This window comes from Equus asinus, chromosome 8, assembly GCF_041296235.1.
Source record: "Equus asinus isolate D_3611 breed Donkey chromosome 8, EquAss-T2T_v2, whole genome shotgun sequence".
Lineage (NCBI taxonomy): Eukaryota > Metazoa > Chordata > Mammalia > Perissodactyla > Equidae > Equus > Equus asinus.
The window spans coordinates 73475546-73501365 of NC_091797.1; the positions used below are offsets into that span (position 1 = coordinate 73475546).

The 25820-nt window shown below is 42.4% G+C and overlaps 1 long non-coding RNA gene across 1 annotated transcript; it reads right to left on the minus strand.

Moving 5' to 3' along the window:
• Positions 1-11010: 11010 nt before the first annotated feature.
• On the minus strand, positions 11011-22945 carry LOC139045908 (uncharacterized). The gene is made up of 5 exons (XR_011505295.1): positions 21159-22945; positions 18770-18937; positions 18401-18540; positions 16759-16904; positions 11011-13952 (listed from the first exon to the last, which is right to left on the minus strand). It is a non-coding gene; the product is annotated as an uncharacterized lncRNA (long non-coding RNA).
• Positions 22946-25820: the final 2875 nt, after the last annotated feature.

Consider the following 25820-nt stretch of genomic DNA (forward strand, 5'->3'; position numbering starts at 1 on the left):
GGATGATCCATTGATCATTTTGAAGATGCCACTGACTTGAGGATAGCTTTTTTGTGAATGATTAAACAGAAGCCCCGGGAATACAGTATTTCCTTAGTGAGCACCAAACAGATGGTGTGACACACAATTCTTATACCTTAAATACCAACCACGAACACCCTATGCATAGCAGTTTTATTTTAACAAGATTGCAGCCTGCATGATGCTTTTTTATGCCTTTACAAATGGAATTAGCTAGTTATTGACTCTGTCTTTTATCAAGAGAGTATAACTCAAAATCACGGTAATCATTTTTAATATACGAACACCCAGGCTAATGGCCCTGGGCACGTCTGTGGAGCAGATCACCAACACCGCCTGCCACAAAGAGGCCAGTTGCCCAGTGACATGCCACAGTGGGCAGGGAGGCTGATGTCTTTAAGGCCCAGAATACCCTGCAGAACACACAGGGATGGAACTTTCTTGCCTGGGTTTTGTGCACAGAGGTTCCGTGTGCCAAGCTGAGTGCTACTCCCCGTATCCAGCAAGAACACACATAGCTGTTCCAGAAGGAGCCAGAGGACACTCACCTGGGAAATGCAGCCACCCTACAATTGCATAGAGTCTACATGAGTCTAAACGTTGATTGCACTTCTAAATCCCCAGTTTGCTGCCTGGTACTAAAATCTCCACTATTATCTTTCTTTTTCTCTCTCCTTTATCTTACTAATAATTACAGTTAAAATCCAGTCCTGCAGCACATAATGATGTTCTGAGAAAGGCATCGTTAGCCAATTTTGTCATTGTGCAAACATCATAGAGTGTGCTCACACGAACCTAGATGACATAACCTACTGCACATCTAGGCTACAGGGTACTAATCTTAGGGGACCACCATTGTACACGTGGTCCATTGTGGACTAAAATGACATTATGCGGAGCATGACTGTAAAAGGAAAATACCATCCTTGATATAATCTGTCACCTTTTAAGATGAGTTCATATAATCGTTGTGGCGATTCCTAAACCTTAGCCATTTGTGTACTGTATTCACGATTTTTGCCACACCCTTATTCCACCTTAAATATTCCTCACTTAATACTTTCTAAGAATCTCCTTTAAGTTGACTTTGTTCTTTTTTATTTACCCAAATGCTAAAGCCCTTGTCAGTGAACGTGTATATTGAAACAATTACCCAAGTATTATTTTTTTAAAAAGTTAATCCCAGCATCCTCTAAAATCATTTTCACCTTACTTTAGAGAGCATTGAATTATCTCATTTGACTACTAGAGGGTCTTCTGAGGATTGTTTTAGTTATTAATTTATTTCCTTAAATACCAATTTCATCCTTTATCATCTGCATTACAAAAGTGGATATGGGCCCTTTAAATATTTTTCCATTGCCAGCTGGTACAACGTTAAGCTCTGTCGGTAGAGTGAACTAGAGAAAGCTTGCAGGAGGAATGAGTTTTGCTTCTTGATAGAAACAGATGCCCTTCTGCATCACTCCTATGGAAGCTGAGAGAGGCAAAGAGAATTGATGTTGTTGTCCGCAGCCACAAAGGGAAGGAATGACAGGTACCGCCAAGGCTACTTGGTTGTTTAAGCAATCAGAGTTTATAGATAAAGGAGAACAGAACAAGGAGTGGGGAAGCAAATAACAAATCGGTACTTACAACATCCACAACACAATCATCCGGGGAAGTCTCAGTAGTTTGTACAGCAGGCCAGAGTGCCAATTGTCCGTGTCTGAGGCAAAGCGTCCTCTCCTCAGAGAGACTCCCAATTGTTCTATGTCTGTGACTTCCTTTTATCCTAAGGTTTCTCTAGGTTCTGACTCAGGGTTTCAGACATTTGGTTACTTTGAGTTATTTCTTCTTGTTCCCACGGATGGGATGTTTCTAAAGTCCAGTCAGGTGCCCGTCGGAGTGGCCAGTCCAGACAAGGAACATGACGCAGGATATATTCTTTGTAACTTGTGCCTTAGAGTCGGGGCCAAAGTGGCCATCTTTGAACCTGAGCCCAGAAACATTCCTTCGCTTGGCCCAGGCCCAGTGTCCTTGGAAGGCGGGGAGGTCAATGAACTCTGTACAGATGTAAATACGAGGTGTGATGTGAGTAATAGAGTCTTTTGTCTCTGGTCCTGGAATCTCATGGCTTCTATTGGCATTCATGAAAGTATAGAAGGATAAATTTTTACATTGTCAGTAGAGTAAAATCTCAGACCCCTTAGGATTCTTAACAATGGGATGGAGAGAGACTGGTGAGGAGGTGTCTTCCAGGGCCTTGTTGGCCACGGTATACCTGAAGGGAAGCCTGAACTTGAAATGACCGCAAGGTTCCTTTTCTGCTGCGTCTTTAACCTTTCAACCTAATTATGTCATAAATATTTTTTGGTTCCCTATTTAGGTGTTCCAAAAGATTTTTCTTCCTTAGATAGTGATACCAACCCTGGTATCAGTTTCCCCACATTAAACCCAGCATATATGGGGTTAAAAGCAAAACATCCATTCCCTGCTTGCTCTCTGGCTTCCCAGCTCCAGAATCCACTATTCTCCATGGAGACAGACACCATCAAGGACAAGCACCTGGACTATCTCCTCCCCGCAAAGAGATACGGGCTGGTGGGAAAGCTGCTGACCAGCAAGGTCATGAGCTCCCTCCTGTCTGCAAGTAGTCTCAAGGCCAAAGACAGGCTGGTGGGAAAGCTCTGACCAGCAAGGCCATATGCTCCCCCTCCCCTACCTAAAGCCCCAAATAAAAACCCTTCCTTTTAGCTTTTCGGGGAGTTTGGGATTTCAGCTTTAGCTGCCCTGTCTCCTTGCTCAGCGCTGTGCAAAAATAAAGTTCCTACTTTCTTCCACCACCCCCGGTGTCAGAGATTGGCTTGCTGCGCAACGGGTGAGCGAACTCACTTTAGGTTCGATAACAATAGGAGGAAGAAACTTTTCAAGGATCCTTTCCCCTCTCTAATCCACACGCTGCCAAAGTTTCATTTGTTTTCAGGGATTTTCTTAAAATTCGTTCCCAATTTAAATACTCGAGTGTTTCTTCAGTGGTGATAGGGTACAGTCAAAACTCCTCGCCTTGGTTGATATCACCATCACAAGGTAGTCCTATATATCCTTCCAATCTCACCTCTTCATCCATACCCTGGAATCTGTGTACATCTGCCAGGGAGGCATGGTTTTATTAAAGCTGGTCCTTCTGGAGGAGCATCTTTTTTTCACTACTACCTAGTTAACTCTCATATGCCCACCAAGACCAAGTTCAACCTTTCCCCAAGTCATCAAGACAGAGTTTAGTAACAATCTGTTCAGAGTTTACTTCCTTCCACGCCTAAACTCTCAAAGGAGGTGCAGGGAACTTAGAGTAGTGTCTGTATTTCCACAATTCCCAAATCAATGACTCAGTGTGGAAACAGCTTGAAGTCTTCAACGTGTTTCTCTCAACCAAAAACCTTCACAGAAGGGATCTTGTTTTTGTGACTGCGTAGCAATGCTTCCACTTTCTTCTCCTCGTGAACCACGGTACACAGGAATGGTCACAGGACTCAGGAAGGACGAACCAGCCCCTCGGCAAGGCCCCCCCACAGCAACTGACCCAAGGGTTAGACTGGTAAGCCAACCCGAGTGAGAGCTCTTCCTCACGAAGCTTTGAACTGAAACTGCTAAGGGAAATTATATTTTTCCCTTATTACAAAACTGTACAAATATGAGGCTAGGTCTGGAGTTGGCCTCAATCCCTTCCTTGTGGAAAAGTTTCTCTGGGGAAATGAAACTTATGCAAAAAGAAAAAGAGAGAGTGTCTTAACTTGGATCATTTTCCTGTAACTCTCATTGTGGAGGCCTGATCTTCTATTTGCCTTGAGAGTGAATAAATTCCTCCTTGCCCAATTCTTTTGGGAGGTGGGTTAGATTGGTCTTGCCACTTATTACTAAGAAACCACATTAATTCACTTTTACTTCTAATTCTGAAAGGCATACCCTGAGGCTGAATTCTTAAGTTGAAGAGAACAAACATAGTAAGGAATAAATGTTGGCATCTCACAGCGTCTATACTACAAAGGGGGAAGACTTTGTTTCAAGTAAATTGATTTTCATTTGCACATTGCTCACTGGAGCAAATGTCAAATGCATTCCTTTCATCCCCTTATTTTGCTGTTATTCTTGTAATCATTACAGCCCTACCTTTACAGTTAAATCTTGGAACTATGGGGCCCAATAGACTTGACTTTCTGAAATAACTCTGTTAAGGATTCATGTTTTATTCAGACTGGAAATGTGGGCCTATCGATTTAACTTTAAATAGCACATTCTTCGATTAGAGTGGATGTTTACTTTTTTGCAATTTGCAGCCTTTGTGTTGTCTAACAGGCATCAGTCACTAAAGTTCTATAGATTGGTGCAATCACTGATTTTTCAGTGAACCAGTGAACGATGCAGAACACAAGTAGATTCCCATTGATTCAAACAAAAAGGATGTCTTCTTTAGCAGGGCAAGGCCTCTATCTAGCTTTTTGTCTGTGTGCTTCATTTCAGCAAAACAGTAAAACACAATTGCTCAATGAAGAGAATAACTCCGATATGTTGGTGTGGTCCAATACGTAAGTCTTTGTTCTTCCCCCATCTTCTCTAGGGAATCAAATTCTCGTTTCAGAACTTTGATTAACCATAACATACATGTGCACCACAAGCCTTCAGCCTTCACTGTAAAACTGTTTCTCAGTCAAAATTGCTGGGTCCCTCCCATCATCTCCACACCACAAAGAGCACCCCCAATTCCAATTAAAAATCCTTGAGATCCATTTAAGTCTCTCATAAATTTTCTAGAATATATCATGGCCAGCATCACACACCCAGCAGAACATGCATCCTGGAGTAAGGGAAATGCAGATTCAAGACCCACTTCCATTAAACACTCAACTTCTCTCAGCCTTCATCTCCTTGTCCTTAAAAGGGAGATGATATTATAAAGAGCGAGCCTGACTTTCACGTGAAACCACCCACTTAGAGGCCCTTATAGGAGAGTGTCAAGCACCTGGAAGATATTCAACAAATTTGAGTCTCCATTCTGTCCTGTTCTGAATTAAGGAGTGTGAGGAAAAGCAATATGAAAAAAGGGAGGATATTGAGAATTTTTAAACAAATAATTAATAAGAAAGCTGACAAATTTTCATTTGGATTTAATAAGTTTCTGAATATATAATATGGGCCTAGTACTTTGCTACAGGCAATATAGAAAGTGTTGGGCGTGGCCCCCACTCTCTGATCATAGGATGATGATATGGTGATGTGCTATGCAATGGTCTCTCTTTGCAATGACATGATAGCACATATTTATATGTGGGAAGATGAATCCTCCTGAAAGTTCTGAAGATGATTAGGGGCCATAAGAACTTATCTGTGTGAGGCAGCTGAGCCAGATACTACCATCCCTTTTTGGCAGCAGTGTAAACTGAAGCCAGAGATGCTGGGTGGTTTGCTAATGGCAGTAACAGGAGGTGAAGCATCGTCTCCTGACACACTGATCTATTGTCTTTTCTACATTCCCTTTATAAAGAAAATATATCCATCTGAAAACAATGTGTAATCATAATGATGATTATTGACGTTTATTAATGGCTTACCATATGCCAGACCCCGCAATAGGTGCTTTTAATATACTGTTGTGATGGTTAATTTTACGTGTCAACTTGCCTGGGCTAAGGGGGGCTCAGAGAACTGGCCCAACATTATTTCTGGATATGTCTGTGAGGGTATTTCTGGAAGAGATTAACATTTGAATTGGTGAACATGATAAAGGAGATCGCCATCACCAAGGAGGGTGGGCATCACCTGGTCTGTTGAGGGCAGAGGAAGAGAGAATTCACTCACTCTGCTTGAGCTGCGATATCCATATTCACTTGTCCCAGGACATCAGCACTCTTGGTCCTCGGACCTTCAGACTGAGACAGGGACTTGCACCATTGGCTTCCCCAGTTCTCAGACCTTTGGGTTTGGACTGGAACCACACCACTGGCCTTCCCGGGTCTCCAGCTTGCAGACGGCAGATCCTGGGACTTCTCAGCCTCCACAATTGCATGAGCCAATCTCATAATAAATCTCTTTCTGTACAACCACATACATCCTATTGGTTCCATTTCTCTGGAGAACCCTGATGAATACAACTGTCTTATTTTATCTGTCTTGTTTATACTGTCAAAAATTTCTGGTACAGACCCAAAATGCTAGACCACGGTTCCTTCTGTCCCAGTTGTAGCGATGGTAAAAGACTTGGGGACTGGAGAAAGCAAAAGCGAACTTTTGTTTTTTGCAGAGATAACCACTTGGGATATATCCTTTCTTTCTTTTTTGTTCAAATTATTTTATTGAAGTCATAATTGTTTATAACATTGTGTAATTTCAGGTGTATGTTATTATTTATCAGTTTCAGTATAGACTGCATCGTGCTCACCATCAATCATTTTTATCCATCACCATACATAGTGCCCCTTTACCCCTTTTGCCCACCTCCCAACCCCCTTCCCCTCTGATAACCACTAATCAGTTCTTTTTGCCCATGTGTTTATTTATCTTCTACAAATGAGTTAAATCGTGCGGTGTTTGTCTTTCTCTGTCTGGCTTATTTTACTTAACATCATGCCCACGGGGTCCGTCCATGTTGTTGCAAACGGGATGACTTTGTCTTTTTTGTGGCTGAGTAATAACCATTGTCTATGTGTACTACATCTTCTTTATGCACTCATCAGTTGATGGCCACTTGGGTTGCTTCCACACCTTGGCTGTTGTGAATAACGCTGCAGTGAACATAGGGGTGCATAGATCTCTCTTTGTATTGTTGATTTCATGTTCCTTGGTTAGATACCCAGGAGTGGGGTGGCTGGATTATATGGTATTTCTATTTGTAATTTTTGGAAAAATCGCCACTCTGTTTTCCACAGTGACTGCACAAGTTTGCATTCCCACCAGCGGTGTAAGGGTTCCCTTTTCTCCACATCCTCTCCAACGTTTGTAATTTTTTCTCTTGTTAATTATAACTATTCTGATAGGTGTAAGGTGATATCTCAGGGTAGTCTTGATTTGCACTTCCCTGATATTTAGTGATGTTGAACATCTTTTCACGTGCCTGTTGGCCATCTGTATATCTTCTTTGGACAAATGTCTGTTCACATCCTCCACCCATTTTTTGATCAGGTTGTTTGTGTTTTTGTTGAGTAGTAGGAGTTCTTTATATATTTTGGAAATTAACCCCTTGTTGGACATGTGATTTACAAATATTTTTTCCCAGTTGGTGGACTGTCTTTTCGTTTTGTTCATGGTTTTTTTTGCCTTGCAGAAGCTTTTTAGACTGATGTAGTCCCATTTGTTTATTTTTTCTTTTGCTTCCCTTGCCTGAGTAGACATGATATTCAAAAAGACGCTGCTACGACCAATGTCAAAGAATGTGCTGTCTATATTTTCTTCTAGGAGTTTTATCATTTCATGACTTACATGAAAGTCTTTAATCCATTTTGAGTTAATTTTTTTATATAGTGTACGATAATGGTCTACTTTCATGCTTTTGCATGTGGCTGTCCAGTTTTCCCAACATCTTTTATTGAAGAGACTTTCCTTTCTCCATTATATGTTCTTAGATCCTTTGTTGAAGATTAGCTGTCTGTAAATGTGTGGTTTTATTTCTGGGCTTTCGATTCGGTTCCATTGGTCTCTCTGTGTGTTTTTGTGCCAGTGCCATGCTGTTTTAATTACTATAGTTTTGCAGTATATTTTGAAGTCAGAGATTGTGATGCCACTAGGTTGTTCTTTTTTCTCAGAATTCCTTTGGCTATTCAAAGTCTTTTGTTGTTCCATAAATATTTTAAGATTCTTTGTTGTATTTCCATAAATAATTGAGAATTGTGATTGGGAGTGCATTAAATCTGTAGATTGCTTTAGGTACTATGGATGTTTTAACTATGTTTATTCTTCCAATCCATGAGCATGGAATATCTTTCCATTTCTTTATATCTTCTTCAATTTCTTTCAATAATGTCTTACAGTTTTCAGTGTATAAGTCTTTCAACTTTTTGGTTAGATTTATTCCTAGATATTTTATTCTTTTTGTTGCAGTTGTAAATGGGATTACATTCTTTAGTTCTCTTTCTGCTACTTCATTGTTAGTGGAAAGAAATGCAACCGATTTTTGTAAGTTGATTTTGTACTCTGCAACTTTGCTGTTGATGTTGATTATTTCGAATAATTTTCTGGTGGATCCTTTAGGGTTTTGTATAGAGAGAATCATGTCATCCACAAACAGTAAGATTTTCACCTCTTCACTCCCTATTTGGATGCCTTTCATTCCTTTCTCTTGCCTAATTGCTCTGGTCAAAACCTCCAGTACTGTGTTGAATAACAGTGGTGATATTGGGCATCCTTGCCTTGTTCCTGTTCTCAGAGGGATGGCTTTCATTTTTCTCCATTGAGTATGATGTTAGTTGTGGGTTTGTCATATATGGCCTTTATTATGTTGAGGTACTTTCCTTCTACACCCATTTTATTCAGACTTTTTATCATAAATGGAGGTTGGATCTTGTCAAATGCTCTCTCTGCATCTATTGAGATGATCACATGATTTTTATTCCTCATTTTGTTAATGTGGTGTGTCACGTTGATTGATTTGTGGATGTTGAGCCATCCCTGCATCCCTGATATAAATCCAAATTGATCATGGTGCATGATTCTTTTCATGTATTGCTGTATTCAGTTTGCCAATATTTTGTTGAGGATTTTTGCATCTATGTTCATCAGTGATATTGGCCTATAATTTTCCTTCTTTGTGTTGTCCTTGCCTGGTTTTGGTATTAGGGTGATGTTAGCCTCATAGAATGAGTTAGAAAGTGTTCCATCTTCTTCAATATTTTGTAGTGGTTTGAGAAGGATAGGTATTAAATCTTCTTTGAATGTTTGGTAGAATTCTCCAGAGAAGACATCTGGTCCTGGACTTTTATTTTTTGGGAGGTTTTTGATTACTGTTTCAATATCTTTAATTGTGATTGGTCTATTCAGATTCTCTATTTTTCTCAATTCAGTTTTGGAAGGTAGTATGAGTCTAAGAAATTATCCATTTCTTCTAGGTTATCCAATTTGTTGGTATATATTTTTTCATAGTATTCTCTTGTAATCCTTTGTATTTATGTGGTATCCATTATAATTTATCCTCTTTCATTTCTAATTTTATTTATTTGAGTCTTCTCTCTTTTTTTCTTAGTAAGTTTGGCTAATGGTTTGTCAATTTTGCTTATCTTCTCAAAGAACCAGCTCTTAGTTTCATTGTGAATATATTATTCCATTTGCTCTAGCCTATAAGGTTTCTGCTGAGAAATCTGCTGAAAGCCTGATAGGGGTTTCTTTGTAGGTTATTTTCTTCTGCCTGGCTGCCCTTAGTATTTTTTCTTCGTCATTGACTTCTGTCAGTTTTACTATTATTTGCCTTGGAGAAGGTCTTTTTGCATTGATGCAATTAGGAGTTCTATTGACTTCCTGTCCTTGTAAGTCCAGGTCTTTCCCCAGGTTTGGCAAGTTCTCAGCTATTATTTCTTTGTTTTTTTTCTAATTTTTTTTTTGAGGAAGATTAGCTCTGAGCTAACTACTGCCAATCCTCCTCTTTTTGCTGAGGAAGACTGGCTCTGAGCTAACATCCATGCCCATCTTCCTCTACTTTATATGTGGGATGCCTACCACAGCATGGTGTGCCAAGCAGTGCCATGTCCACAACTGGGATCCAAACCGGTGAACCCTGGGCTGCCAAGATGTGGAATGTGCGAACTTAACTGCTGTGCCACTGGGCCAGCCCCTCAGCTATTATTCCTTTGAACAAGCTCTCTGCTCCTTTGTCCCTCTCTTCTCCCTCTTGAATACCTATAATCCTTATGTTGCTTTTCCCAAATGAGTTGGATATTTCTTGAAGAATTCCTTCATTTTTAAAAAATCTTAGTTCTCTCTCTTCCTTCACCTGAAGCACTTCTATATTTCTATCCTCTAAATCACTAATTCTGTCCTCCACAATGTCAGCTCTATTTTTTTTAAGGATTCTAGGTTATTTATTTATCTCATGAGTTGTGTTCTTCATATCCAGAATTTCTGTGTTTGTTTTTATAGTTTCAATCTCTTTGGTGAAGCATTCCTTCTGCTCATTAATTTTATTCCTAAGCTCTTTGAATTGTCTGTCTGAGCTATCTTGTAACTCATTGAGTTACTTTATGACAGCTATTTTGAATTCTCTGTCATTTAGATTGTAGATTTCTGTGACTTCAGGTTTGGTTTCTGGAGACTTGTCACTTTCCTTCTACTCTGAAGTGTTAGAGTAGTTTTTCATGGTGTTTGGTGAAGTGACCCTTTGCCAGCATATTTGTGGTAGCATCAGGTTGCAGGTTCCACCTGCCACCACTGGGGGATGGACAGGAGCTGGGTTTTTGATGCCACCCCATCTGCTCTAAGTTGTGCAGGTACAGTGGGTGCTCCTGCAGGCCAGGATAGCATTCTCATGTAGGCTGGGCTATCCCCACCTCCTCTTAGAGTGGCACTGGCTGCTCTGTGAGGACCTACAACCTGGCTCACTGCTGCCGAGGAGGAGCAGAGGAAAACTCACCTATCTCCACCGCTTCCCAGGGACCCAGTCCATCCACCTTCAGATGTGTAGCTGCATGAGTCTCTCTGGCGTCCTCTTGTGTTGTGTGGGTGGGTGTCCTCCATTGGTCAATGAATGTCCATTTAGTTATAATTCAGAGGGAGAGACAAAGGGACCAGCTTCCTCTGCCATACTGCTAACGTCCAGATATACAGTTTTTCTTAGCATTATTATCACCCCTGCCCAGGGCTGTCTTAAGGAGAATGGGAAATGCACAATCCCCACAAGTGTGTTTTCAGATACCAAGAAAGCTCAGAAAATGGGTGTCTAGTATGTTTGTGCACAACTGTACTCAAAAGAAAATAAATCAAGATTGTAACCCACATATTCATGGAAAAATGATACACTCAAAGGTTGTTGGACAATATTTATTTATTGCTCTGTGTTTGGTAACATATTTACTGAGAAACTGCAAGGCTGAAACATTCAGTTAATAAGAATGTCTGTTGGCAGGAGAGAGCATAAAAAGTTGTCTTTCTAAGGCAGTATTTGGGGTTAGGGCTTTAATTTGAAAAAAAAAACAAAACCATGCAGGGCCTGGAAAACTTGGCTTTAGAAGAGGTCAGTAACATAAAGACTCTATCAATCAACTCATTGATTTTTGGGGGGAGAGGTGATCACAATCCTTCAGGGAAGAAGAGAAATTAAAAATAAATAAGCAGTTTACAATCCATATTATTGTCATATCAATATAGCTTAGTCCATAAGTAGTAATGCTGCTTCAATGGCGAATTAAATCCAAACAGTAGTTTCAAAGATGTAATTAGAAAAGAGTGAATAAAGGATATAAATAGAAACAATGATTTTCTGCGACCTGCTTGTCCCACTTGACAATAAAACTAGAAGAGAGAATTTCTTCCTTGTTTAATGGGTGAGTTGTGTAAATCTGAAATCTCCTCTTGTTTTATGATCTCTTGGGGTTCTCAGCTCAGCCATGATTTATATTCCCTCCAGCTCCTAAAGCCAGAAAAACTTTCTGAGCATCCCTGTTCTCTAAGTGAGATACATCAATAAAAAGCCATCGAATTGCTAAATTCCCTGCATGTTTTGGGAGCAATCTGATTTAATCAGAAGAGTTCTCTCTCTCATCTCTGCCTCTATTGGTACACGTGCTTTTTGACTAGGAAAGGATTGCAGGTTCTTTTTGTTGTATTTCTTTGTGTGTTCCTTAATTCCTAATATGAGCCAATATATATTCAGTCATACAATGTTTTAGAAATTAAAAGGGACACATTTTCATCTCTGACAAATGATAACTTTAAATTCTCAGATCTTATTTAAAACAAGTCATTTGGGGACAATTCAAGAGAAAGAAAATAAAAGAAATAGAAGAGTCTTAGAGAAGCAATATCACTATTCACATTGGACTGTGTTCAGTGGAAAACTGGAGTCCTCTATTAATGTGATGGGTGAGATCACACTGTCTGGAGCTCAAACCCCACTCTGCCCCTTTCCATGTGGGTTACCTGGGACAAGTTACCTAACTTCTCTGTGCCTCAGTTTCCACATCTATCAAATGGGATTCATAATAGTATTTCCCCCCTTCATTGTTGTGAGGATTAAATAAGTCAAAACATATGACGCCCTGAGAATAGTGCCTAGAACATTAGCATACATTCAGCGCCCAATCAGTGCAAACCATTGTTGATGTTGTTACATACACAGGAGCTCTCTATGGTCCACTGAGGACAGCAGATCACATGATATTCCTTGGAGAGTGATGACTGAGGCAAGATGAGAACTGACGTCAATCAGACTCCAAATCTCTGCCGTCTTCCCATAAGCAGGGGTGCCATTTGGGGAGATAAATATCCTTCCCCAATGGATCACACTGAGCCCTTAGGATCAGGGACCCCCGTCTGCACCTGGACCTAATGTAGATCCCAAAGTCCTGGATTTTGAGTTGATGAGTGAAAGGGTGAGGTTTTCAGGACGTCTGGGGAGGGCTAAGTGCATTTTGCATAAGGGAGGGATGAAAATAATCTGTGGTCAGAGGGTAGACTGTGATCATTTGAAAGTACATCCACAAATTCTTCAACACTCTACTATCTAACAGCTGGAACAATAATTCCCCTCCCATTGAGTGTGGGCTGGACTTAGTGACTAGCTTGTCATGACTACAATAAGTCAGAAGTGACCGTGCATGTCTTTGAGATTAGGACATGAAAATCATTGTGACGACTCCTTCCTCTCTCTCTTAAATCCTTCATGTTGTGGAAGCCAGCTGCCACGTCATGAGAACTCGTAGGCAGCATTACAAAGAGCCCATGCTGTAAGGAACTGAGGCTTCCTGATAACATCCAGCAGGAACTTCTCAGCTGTGTGAGTAAGCCATTTCGGAATGGGCTCCTCCAGCCCCAGACAAAGTTTGAGATGACTGTAGCCCCCCATCAACATCTTACCTGCAACCTCACCTGAGACTCTGAGCCAAAGTCTCATGCCATTTCTAGTTGAGCCATTTCCAGATTCCTGACACACAGAAAGTTTGTTTTAATAAATGCTTATTTTTCTAACTTGCTAAGTAGTGAGTCATTTGTTATGCAACTATAGATATCTAATACAATTGGACATGCAGTAAGTAGCTGGCGGCTAAAATGTTTCTCCAATAGTTTGCAAAAATCACTGCAGATCTGCCACCGGGCTTCCACATGGTAGGCTTCCTAGCAACACTTACTGACTATATTCTTCCTAAAAGAATGTCGGGGGAGCCGGCCTGGTGGTGCCGCAGTTAAGTGCCCACATTCTGCTTCGGCAGCCTGGGGTTCGCCAGTTCGGATCCTGGGTGCGGACATGGCACTCCTTGGCACACCATGCAGTATTAGGCGTCCCACATATAAAGTAGAGGAAGGTGGGCACGGATATTAGCTCAGGGCCAGTCTTCCTCAGCAAAAAGAGGAGAATTGGCAGGAGTTAGTTCAGGGATAATCTTCCTCAAAAAAAAAAAAAAAAGAACGTCAGGAATATTCACAGGGACTCTTCATGGGAAACTGAATGGATAGCCGTCATTCTTTGCCTGTCCACTTAGCATGCCCTTATTTGCTGTTTTCTCAGTTTTACCCTGAGGATGAAGAGGCTGAACTCTCACTCCCAACCCCACATTTGGATCCACAACATAAGTCTGGTCAATCAGCATGTTCCACCTATGTCCATGGTGCTACTGATTCAGGAATGGGCATGAGAAGCAAGTCTGTTTCATCAAGTGATTCTTGGTGAAATGGCTGAGAATTAAAACTTTCCTCCTGCTGTTCTTGAAGCTAGAATGATGTAAACCGGAAACTGCTGGAGACCACCACACAGGAAGAGCCTGGCGGGAATGAAGAGAGCACAGAGGAAACCAGTACTGAGGAATGGAAGGAAACCAAGTCCCAAGAAAGCCCTCAATCGAAGTTCACAATGAACCTTAACGGCCCTTTTCAGGGACATGATCCAACTAATTTCCTTTTTGGTTTAACAAAATTTGATTTGAGTTTTCATCGTTTGTAACCAAAAAGTCTGATTCAGGATATGTGTTAGAACCCCCAAATCCTGCTGCCTACCACAACTGTCCACATCTTCTCTACCTAACTCTTCAATGATGCCTTTGTTCGCATTATTGTGTTCAAATCACCATCTCCAGAGGACCCCACTCAGGAAACACCACACATGCCATCTTACTCCCTCGGTCAAGCTGGCCCTTCAGGAAACCTTGGTCAGTGCTCTCTAATCCAGCTGCTGTGCCCTAATCTGGGCTACACAGATGCTATTTCAAAGCCAGAGTTTGCCTCTATTTAGGAGCCAACTTGCTACCCATTTCTAAGCAAGCAGCAGGACAATTTTAGTTTTCCACGTGACAGCTCATCCATCAGAAGACACAGGGCCCTGAGCCAGACTTAGAAACAAAGTGCTCCCCTGGGGCAGGGAAAACTTAACATATTAACGGCTTTTTATTAGGTCTTTAGCATCTCATTAGTGCCTAGTCCAGGGGAAACCAGAAGGCTGGACACTTAATTATATTTTTGTTTATTTTTTGTGAGGAAGATTGTCGCTGAGCTAACATGTTCCTCTGTTTTATGTGGGATGCCGCCATAGGGTGGCTTGACGAGTGGTGCTAGATACACCCAGATCTGAACTTGTGAACCCCAGGTCCTGGAAGGGGAGCACATGAACTTAACCCCTATGCCACCAGGTCGGTCCCTGGACACTTAATTATTGCAGAGTAAGTTGGGGAGCACTATCTCTGCGCCAGCATGCACTTATTTCTATTTCTTTTTCAAGAACGAAAACAGTTAAGTACCGGCTAATGATGTGTGACAGGCTCCTGGGGTCCTGGAAGCCACAATTTACGCACAAGCGATATAATTACTAGCCCAGGAAAGCATAAACCCACCACTCCATCAGAAAGAGAGACATGAAAAGACTTCTAGTCTGGAAATAGGTTTTTCATCCTTCCTGTGAAGACGTTCAAAGAAACTTGGCAGTGAGAAGACCACGTGCCTTTCAGGTGCGGTGGTTGGAAACAATAGTGTGTTACAAAATTCAGGAAAGCTCATTATCAACCAGCTGACTGCTCAGGTGGGGGAGCAGTAGGAAGGGAACTTGGCTACTGCTCCTAAGACACCCCTCCCACCATGCGCCCTCCACCCTCAGAGAATGAAAAGTAAAAATGCGCAGGGCTTGAGTGCAGACTCAGCGCAAGCTGCTTGGGCAGGAACTCCGCTCCACCACGACTAGCTGGACGCCCTTGAGGAAGCTCCTTACCCTCTTAAGCCCTCTGATTTCTCATTTATACATTTTAGGTAGCAGCATTACCTATCTTAAAGTCTTGTTTGACGCATAAATAAGCTGATACTCTTAACGGGCTTGTAATAGTGTTTGGCCAATAATAAATTTTAGCTGTTAATATCCACTATCTACACTTTGAGCTACTCAGAGCAGAAACCATGATTCCACTTTTATAGCTCCCTAAGCTCCACGAGCATTACACTGCACACAGCAGCTATTCAGTGAATATTTGGGAAATAAACTCATTCTATGAGAACCAAAAAGAACTTAGATCATAGTATCTAAGGACGCACATCCAAGTCTCCACCCAATGAAAATCCGTTTGACTCTCAAGGTTCCCTATTTCTTTGATTACCTCCAGTGAGAAGGGATGCAAAGGAGATGTTCCAGCAAACACTATGCGTGGAACAACTCATGCAGCCCCTTATTCCATCATGAGATCCTCCCTCCCTCTCTCTCTTCTTCCCTCTCTTCCTTCCTCCCTTCTTTCTTTCTTTTCTTCCTTCTTCCGATTATTTTCAGTGAATACCTACAAAGTTCCAGATACTCTGCGAAGCAATGAGGAATCCGCTGTTTAACGTAACATAATCCTGGAGCCCAGGAAGCTTCCGATCAAGTGGATGTTAAAACATATAGTTACACCTATAAATACCTACACATACGTATTGCAGGTCAGGCACTGTGAAATCCTTTCGCTGGTAGTCTTACGTTAGTCTCTCCAAAATGGGATTGCATTATTCACACATTTTACATGTGACAATTCACTTATACAGGCTGAGAATAAAAGAACGTGAGAAGAAAGTAAAACCCGTGACTCCTCCCACACTCCTTTTAACTAGACTTTGACATATAAGGACCCAAGGAAATTCGCAAAAGTCAAATGCAAAGAGAAAAAAAAAAATTAACTCTTGGGTTTTGAGTTTCAAAGAGCCCAAGTCCTTGTGATTTAAGTTTCATTTAAAGCACTTCGAAGGTTCATTTTGATAATTGGAAGTTTTCCCCTTACACACTCTGATTTAAAAGTAATCTCTGCATAAGGTACAATTCCAATGGGCCACAATCATCTCCTTACCACACAGAAGAAATCAAGGCATCGGGAGTTAACAGGACTTACCAAAGACCAAACAGCTAGAAAGTAGTGAAGCCACATTTGAACCAATGTCTGAAAAATTCAGCCGTCATAAGACCCTGATTCTGAAATGTCTGTTTCTTTAAAATGAACTAAAGTTGGTTTCTTTTTCGTTTCCACTTTAGAGATCCAGAAAGAAGGGACAAGTCTTCTCCATCATCCCCACAGTGGCCCTTTCTATGCTTAAAAAAAGGCCCCCGGGCCTCCGCTCTCTCCTCACCTCTGGGCGTTTTTCTTTCTCCTCACGTGGCTAAGCACTTGCACTTCCTTCGATTGCTTCTCCTGCGGTCTGATTTCAAGGGCCCTCGGTGCCCTGAACATTCTCTGGAAGAGTGTGCTTCAATTTTCCACCATTATTTTTATGACCTGGCATGAAACAGAATTCTAAGACAGAGTGGCAGAATGAGGTCTATCATTTTGGGCCCATTTTTTATAGAGACCAGCATGCATCAATTTTCCACTTCTCTGTGAACACTGCTATCAGAAAACAAGCAGTGTAAAGGTGACGAGAAATGACATGTGCCCCTCAGCCTTAATGCCGAGAGACAAGAGGGAGTGGTGGGGACTGAGGTCAACTGGAGACCACAGGAGCGATGTAACCAGGTCACTTGCTATTCAGTCCCGGATGATATCACCAAGCAGGAATGTGAGCCTAGCTTAAACTTTTCAAGAGAAGTGGAAATCGAGTTTTCTACTTGAAATTGCCCATTTATATATGTCAGCTATCAAAATTGTCTCTGGTTTAAGAAGTAGCTGCCTTCGAAAGTCTCCACCCTGAACAGGAGGCTGGAATGAGAAGGAAACAGCTCCCCTCGACCTGCTCCACCTTAGGAGAGAAACTTAAATGAGGCTTTATTCCAGTTTAAAGATCTCATGATTGAGCCGAATGGAAGCTCGACCGCTGTAAAGGAGCAGGTGAACTCCTGTGGCGACAGAACTCACCATTCTTGTTATTTTCCTAAAATGAATAAATAGACTGGACTTAAGGATTCTTTTAACAACTTAAAAGAGGACAAACAATGCTGAAAATACAACATTTTCCCCCAGATCTTTCAAGGGCTCTATTACAAAAGGAAAACTCCAACATGTGTTAAAAACCTGCAGAAACGGTACATTTGGAGTTCAAACAACACAACAGAGCCAGGGACTGCATTCCAGCAGAATTGTAGACCTGGCCAAATAGAATTAGAGGAAAAATAAAAATGAAAACAAACAACAAGCAAGAAAAGTGCTCTTTAAGAAGTTAGCCAAATGGTGGAATTTTTACCAGTGGAAATGCTTAAAATTATTTTAGATGGTACATAGAAAACTTGTCTTTGTTTTTGGTTTTGGCTTTTTTTTTTACTTTCAATATTTTAATGTGCATTAAGAAATGTAACAGGGGCCAGCCTGGTGGCGCAGCAGTTATGTTCGCCGTTCCGCTTCTCAGTGGCCCGCGGTTCGCTGGTTCGGATCCCGCGTGCAGACATGGCACCGCTTGGCACGCCATGCTGTGGTAGGCGTCCCACATATAAAGTAGAGGAAGATGGGCATGGATGTTAGCTCAGGGCCAGTCTTCCTCAGCAAAAAGACGAGGATTGGCAGCATATGTTAGCTCAGGGCTAATTTTCCACAAAAAAAACCCAAAAAACAAAACCAAAAAAATAGAATCTTAAAAAAAAATATGTAATACACACAAACTCATGGTTCCATGGATTGTAGACTTGGAATGTGGCAAAATTTAGGATAATTTAAAGAAAAAAGAAAAAGTATATAAAGGTACAATGTTAGGTACAGTTCACAAAAACTGTGAAGGAGAGTGTGAATGCACTTAAAGAAATATTGTCTGCTGAAAAGGTTATTTCTGCTCATGAGCAAGTTACCTATTCCAGGGGAGGGACCAGCACCCCCGTGCAGCCTCCTCCTGCTCCCAGGGGGTTCCCTGCCGTCAGTCACTCACTCCTTAGGATGGTCATCCTGGCTCCAGCCCTTCGGAGCCTGGGACACTCGGTCAGAACAAGACCTTGGGACAGAAGAAGGGGCGACAGAGGGAATGAACTGTTAGATCCGTAGATAAACAGAGTCAACCAGCTATAGAAAGAGAGAGAAGCTAAGAGATGCCTAGAGGCAGAGAGAAAGAAAAAGAGACATGAGGTAGAAGGAAAGAAGGACAGAGGAAGGCAGAGAACACGCAAGTGTAACCTTGGGTCTAGACCACCCGGGCTTCCGGTCCTGTGCTCGCACCAACTCACCTTGATCGTCACACACAGCTCTGACGCCCCGTAATACTTCCGCAAGTGCTCATCTTTCATTCCTTCCCTTCCCTGAATCTGTTAGCACTTGAGCGGCTCTGCTTCATCCCAACGGCACTCCGTTAATCCCGTGCCTTTGTTGTGTGAAGAAATCTGATCCAGCTTGGGCTAAATTAAAATTTCATAAAACATCAGGTTGGTGCAGGACTAACAAGCAAATGACAGCTGGTTAATTAAAACTTAAACTTGAGTAGATGGCACTACAGAGAGAAACACTCCAGAGGGAAAGCATAAAACTGTTAAAAATCAAGCCTGGAATAAAGACTTTATTGAAATATGGAGTAGAAACTAAACCGGTTGGTGCCACGTGGGTTCCAGTGGTGGAATCTCGGGTAGGGTTCTGCATTCCTCATCCAGGCCTGTCTCTGACGGCCTCTCGGCTGCACTGGGGGCTCCTTCCAGGTAAAGAGCAGGTGTAATTAATTTTGTATGTCAGGGGGCAGTAAGGGCCTGAAACCGAGAGGGTGCATCAAAATAAAGCATGAAATAGCACAGCGACCTCTGGTGTCTCACGAGATTGAGGGGTCCAGGGCGGGTGGCGTGGGGGAAGGACAAAGCACACTGCCCTCCTCCTCAAACCTGGACCTGCCCCAGTGAGGCAAGACTCAACCTCAAAGACACATCTTAGAAGAGCATGAATAGTCCAGACACGTTTGTGGAATAGCCTATCGTTAAAAAAAAAAAAAAAAAGGAAATGGAAAGAAAGCATGTTCTTTACAGAAAATTTGGCAGAACTCTGATCCCTCCCATTCCCCTAAATCAATTTAATTTCTTTCTTTTAGATAAGAAAATAGCAAGGAATGGGGTTCTTTGAAAATTAGATCTCTCTACAAAAATTACATATAATTCTATATTGTACATTATACAACCACTTCTTCCACATGAAATAGTTTGGTGAGTTATTTTGAACTCACTACAAGGAAACACGGGGTGTTAGGAGAAACCTGACATGTCAGAAATATCCAGAGAGAATTCTCCTAATGCCTCATTTTAAAAAAATAAACATTATGAGGACATTTATGATAAGTACCTTTTTTGTATGTGATAAATTATTCACCACCTTATCCTTCAGATGGAGAGTAAACCAATTAATTAAGCTTAATGTTTAAGTCAGAGGTTTTGCTAAATTATTATAATCCAAAGATATTCTGATGTGTTTTCTAACACCTACACATGATATTTCGGGACACAAATACATATTAATGGAACTGCTCTGCTTGCTGCAGAGCTGGTTTCGTTTTCCTGGATCTCATCAAGTCCAGCTCCATCATTTCTTTACCTATGTCTTAGAATAACACTGTCCGATAGAACTTTCCGCCATGAGGAAAATGTTCTAGAGTCTGTGCTTGGCCAGACAGAGTTGTGGCTACAGAGCATCTGAGACGCATCTAGTGCGACTGAGAAACTGTATTTTGAAATTATTTAAATTTAAATTAAAAAATTTAAATAGCCACTGATGGCTATCATCCTGGACAGCACAGTTGTATATGAGTGGATTTACTTCTTAAGCCTACACAAAACAACACTGGAAATAAACAGTCCTGTCCTTCTTTAGAAAAACACAAAAATGTGATGCTACTGACTACTATTGAAAGAAAAGCCCAATCTTTACAAAATAGGAGGAAACCATTTGTTTCTGCTGGTTTATTTGCTTTTCTGATTTTACAAAGGCAAAAGGATGGATTGGCCGATACAGGTGTCTCTTCTTCTGTAAACAGGAATCATATTATTCAGCAATCTACAAACCCTTGGGAATCAGAAAGCTTTCACTATCGCATTCAAAGAATCTACCATGGAATAGGATGCTTGTCTACTTTTATAAGAGAAATGGACCATTAATTCAGCAGTCTCCAAGATGTGACTCTTTCCTCTTCAATGCTGACAATCACATGCTCTTCTCTAAAAGATGCCACCCGCTGGGATAGAGGCTCAACAAGAACTGAAGTTTGAAATATCGTTGTTCCATAATAACCCTGCTCATTGCTCTGCTCCAGTGGCCGTTTCCTAAAAGCTTATGATGGGGTGGATGCCAGCTGTGCCAGCCCCTGCTAGGGATGGAAAATGAGAAGAAGGATAGTTAAATGGGAGCAGGGTACCAACATCAGTTTGGCAATTTCTGTCAAGTGTGTAGCTCATAGACATGAACTCTTGTAAATTCCACTTGAAAGAGGGACCCCAGGCAAGCAATTTTAGTCATTCGATTTGAGCTGATCCTGTTATTGGACAGGAAAAAAAAATCTCGTGCTCTCACTTGATAGTTCAATTTAAGGACTTGTGTTAGATATTAGGAGGCAGGTGAAGCCTGACTGAAGAATAGACGCCAACTTACCAAACCTGGTGATTCAGAGCATGTCATTACCACTTGCTGCATATTCAAATGGCCAGCGTTCCCATGGAATCTAACCACCTTAAACAAACAAACAGAAAAGCTATCTTGAGAAAATAAAGCTGTAGGCTTCACACTTCCTGATTTCAAAATAAAAATTTACGGCAAAGCTATAGTAATCAAAACAGCATAGTACTGGCATAAGGACAGACATATAGACCCATGGAACAGAACAGAGAGCCCAGAAATAATCTCACACCTGTACCACCAACTGATGTTCCACAAGGGCGCCAGGAGCACCCAATGGGGACAGGAAAGACTCTTTAACAGATGGTGTAGGGAAAAGTGGATATCTACATGAAAAAGAACGAAATTGGACCCCTATCTTACACTATGTACAAAAATCAACTCAAAATGGATTACAGACTTAAATGGAAGACCTGAAACTGTAAAACTCCTTGAAGAAACCACAAGGGACAAGGGTGACATCAGGGAGATGGAAGGCCAGGTGGTCCCAACTCTTGTCTCCCCCACAAAAACAACAAATACAGTAAATGAACAATTACAACCCAAAATAGCTCTGGGAAAGCTCTAGACTACAAGGAAGAGGCAGCAAAAACCCCACAGAGCTCAAAAACCGAGGATGGCCCCATAGAAAAGCGCAGGAAGCATCTGCCCTGCGTCACCTCATCCCCCAGTCCAGAGCAGCTGGGCGTCAGGAGGGATCCCCTGGGAAGGACTTCACCCCGCAGGGAAAAGGAGACCAGGAGAACCCAGCAAGCCTCAGCCCCTGACATTGGTAGGCTTGCTGCTGAGGACTCCACAGTCTTCACCAATGCTGAACCCAGGCGTGGGAGCTATCTGGGGTCCCTGCTGCCACATGTCCGCCCTGGGCTGGAGCTGGCGCAGTGGTGGGTCCTCCCCCAGGGGCCCCATGGGCTGCTGCATCCTGCTCTCCAGGGTCTGGATGCCACAGCCGCTCATCATAGGAAGACCCGAGCTGCCACTGCTCTGCACCCCACGCCCGGGGTCCTAAGTCATGGCTTTGACCTGCCATTAAGGGCGACAGCTGCCGCTTCTCTGCACCCCACCTCCTGGGTCCCCACACATGACTTTAATGGGCTGTCTTGGGGTTGAGCTGCTGCTGTTTTGCAACCTTGATCTTAAATGGTTTTTTGTTTCTTTCTATTGGTTTTTTTTGGGGGGGGCCTTCTTCCTGCAGATACCGAGCTAAATGCATCATAAATATGTTCATAAACGCCATGAACTGCCGTTTAAGAGTCCAGGGATGAAGGCTTTGGAAAAGGGAAGCATCTCTCTTTAATGGAGAAAAATCCACCTGCTTGGGAATTTCAAAGTGAATGCCCCCGTGAAGGACCCCTGCTCTCCGGAGCAGTTGGATGACTAATGAATGGGCTTTTTAGATTCACCCACTCACCAGGTTGGCAGAAGTTTCAAAGTCAAGGATGAGAAGGAGTCTGCACTCTCGTGTGCTGCTGATGGGAAAATGAATCCGGCAAAGTCCATTGAAATTACACCCACATGCCTTTTGATCCCGCTATCTGATTTCTAGGTGTGATAGAAATATTAGCACGAGTAATAGGGAGCTTTGTAAAAGGTCGTTTATTGCATGTTTCTTTGAGGAAGAGCAAAATAAACCAAGTACTGGAAATAGTTTGAACATCCAAATAAAAGGGGAGGTTAAATAAATTATGTAGATTGAAGTTATGAAATATTATAGCGGTGTGAACCAGACAGAATCTTTCAAGTCTATTTTGTTGACTTCTAGAGGGATGGCTATGATATATTTTAAGTGAGGAGTGTAAGTTGCAAAAAATGTGTATAGAATAAACCCATCCTTGTAAAAAAGATAAAATAAAGTATCAGAAACAAACAATGAGACCTTGTAAATATGTGTGTGTGTGTGTGTGTGCATGTATTTCCGTAGACATGAAGAAAACTCCAGGAGGATACCCCTATGGCGGGCATATTTGCATAGGTGGGAGATACAGAAAAATCGGGAGAACAAAACAGCAGCAAATCAAAAGAAACAAACCATCTGGTTCACGATCTCATTTCACAGAAGGGGAAAGCAAGGCCCAGAGATAGCGAGTGGTTCACTGAGGTCACACAGCAAGGCAGACATGAGCTCAGGTCGCCTGCGTCCCAGTCCAGGGCTCAGAGAGCCAACTGGAAGAACGCGGATGGACATGCTCGTTGGAAGAGAGGGATGTCCTCTGTCAGAGCATCGGGACAGCCTCCCTCAGGCACGAGCCTGGTGCCCTCAGACCTTCTGAATTCCTCTGTAAGCAATTCGCTCCTTTCCAAGACAAGACTTCTCACCTGCACTGGATGTCTACTACAGCACCAGAGCGGAGGACTTCATCTTCAGATGACCTTCCCACAGCTGCATGAGTCACCTTGGGCTGGGGTCAGACCACACGGCTGGATGCGGGAGCTAAGAGCAGTGGGACTCCCTGCATGAGCCACTTTCTGAGAGCAGGGAGCCTGGAGCAAAAGATGCCGGGACCACGTCCAGACTATGGCCAGGGCAGCCCTCTCGGTGGCATCTGGGGAGGGAGCTTAAGGAAGATCCTGGCTTACCCGAGTACGACCGCCTCAGGATCCACTTCTGTGTTCAGGAACGTGCCTGACTCCCTAGTGCCCACAGCAGTGCTGTCCAAGCCACGGTCACTCACCCACCACCCTTGCGGCTCTGCCACAATCGTGTCACACGCAGTGTTACTTACTCCTGTTTTCCTTTCAGGTGACTTCTTTTTCGTAAATTTTAAGTTAAATAAAATTACTCTTAGATAAGGCTTCCTGTTGCATCCATGGAAAGAGTCACATCACTTCTCACCAACAGAAGGAAACTTAAAACCAAATGTCATAAGAGAAAAACAGTGCTATTAACTTGAAGATGGCTCCCGCTGCTTCTTCTAGACACAGAGGCTGGAGATCGCGATGCCTCTACTTAAAAAGAGAGCTGAGTGAGGGCAGTCATGCTCTGCATAACGACGTGTCGGTCAACGGCGGACCGCGCATACGACGGTGATCCTGTGAGATGAGTACCGTACGGCCTGGGTATGCGGTGGGCTGTACCGTCCAGGTGTGTGTAAGTGCACTCGGTGACGTTCGCACAACAACAAAATCACCCAAAGACACATTTCTCAGAACGTGTCCCCATTGTTAAGCGACACACGACTGTAAACCGTGACTCTTTGACCCAACCAGGAATAAAAGACAACTGAGTTGACAACGACAAGTCAGTGTCGCTCACAGACTACAACAAATGTCCCACTCTGATGCAGGACGTCGATGGTGGGGGAGGCTGTGTGTATGCGGGTGGGCAGCAGGCGACATATAGGAACTCTCTCTACTTTCCACTCAATTTTTCTGAGAACCTAGAGCTGCTCTAAGCACTAAAATCTGTTGAAGAGCCACAGAGAGAGAGAACTGAGAGGGGAGTTAATTGCTCTCATCAGTCGCTGACACAGTTTGAAGCACTGCTGTCTCTGAGTTGTCTTTCTGACAACACCATTCAGTGCCCTCTCAGTGTGATGTCGACACCTGCAGAAACCTCAGAGTGTGCGGTTACTCAGCACATTTGGTTCCTTCCACAGCACTTTGATGGAGACGCAACTGTCCTCATTGTGCAAGCCCACAGTGTATGCCCGCCCGCATGTGAACTCTCTGATCACATCCTCTATCCCCCAACTCCCTCCACCGTGAACACAGGCATCTGTACAATTCCCAAAACACACCCAACCACAGGGCCTTTGCACCTCCTCTTCCCTCTGCTGGGAAAGTTTCTCTTCCAGATGACAACATCACTGCCTCCTTCCCTTCCTTCAGCTCTCTGCTCAAACACCACCCTAATTATCTAAGAGGCTTTCTGTGACCTCTCCTAGAGCAACACCGTCACCCTCCTCCCTGCTTTATTTCAATTTATACTACTTAAAAACCCTGCTATTGCATATATTTATTTTTGGGTCTATCTATTGTGTACCTCCTCTCAGTCTAAGAGTTATTGATCTGAAGATATTTGGGAGTCCATAGATAGACTTCATAATCTTGGGTGCAATGAAAATGATATTTTTGTGTTTACTAACTTCTAACGTAAATGTAACATTTCTTTCAAATATTCTATTATAAATATAGGCAACAAACCATAATAGTGTTAGCAGTATCCGTGACTGTGTCACCAGTAGGAATTACAGATATTTTCATATCATAGTACAGTCACAGCTGATGATTCAAAATGTCAATTATGCTCACCGCTACCTCAAAATTATAGTAGCTATCACATCTGCCACTAGATCTTGTTACTAATACAGTAATAAAGAAGTGTGTATATATATATATATATATATATATCACTGTTTCACGGGTTTTGATAAGTACATCTCAGTATAATTCATTTCCTGTACAATGCTGTGTATTCTAATTTATGCATCTAAAGGCATTGATAGGAGACAAGTCGACAGGCTCCGTGAGATTGCTGGAAGGATCTGCAGAACAGAAAATGTGAAGGTACCACAGCACACCGCTCTCTAAGACACTGCACCGGTGTGCTACATACTGACCATGCTGTAAGGGCCACAGGAACAAGCACTCTGTGTTTTAACACTCTCCCCTGTGCCCAGGACAGTGCTTGGCATATCA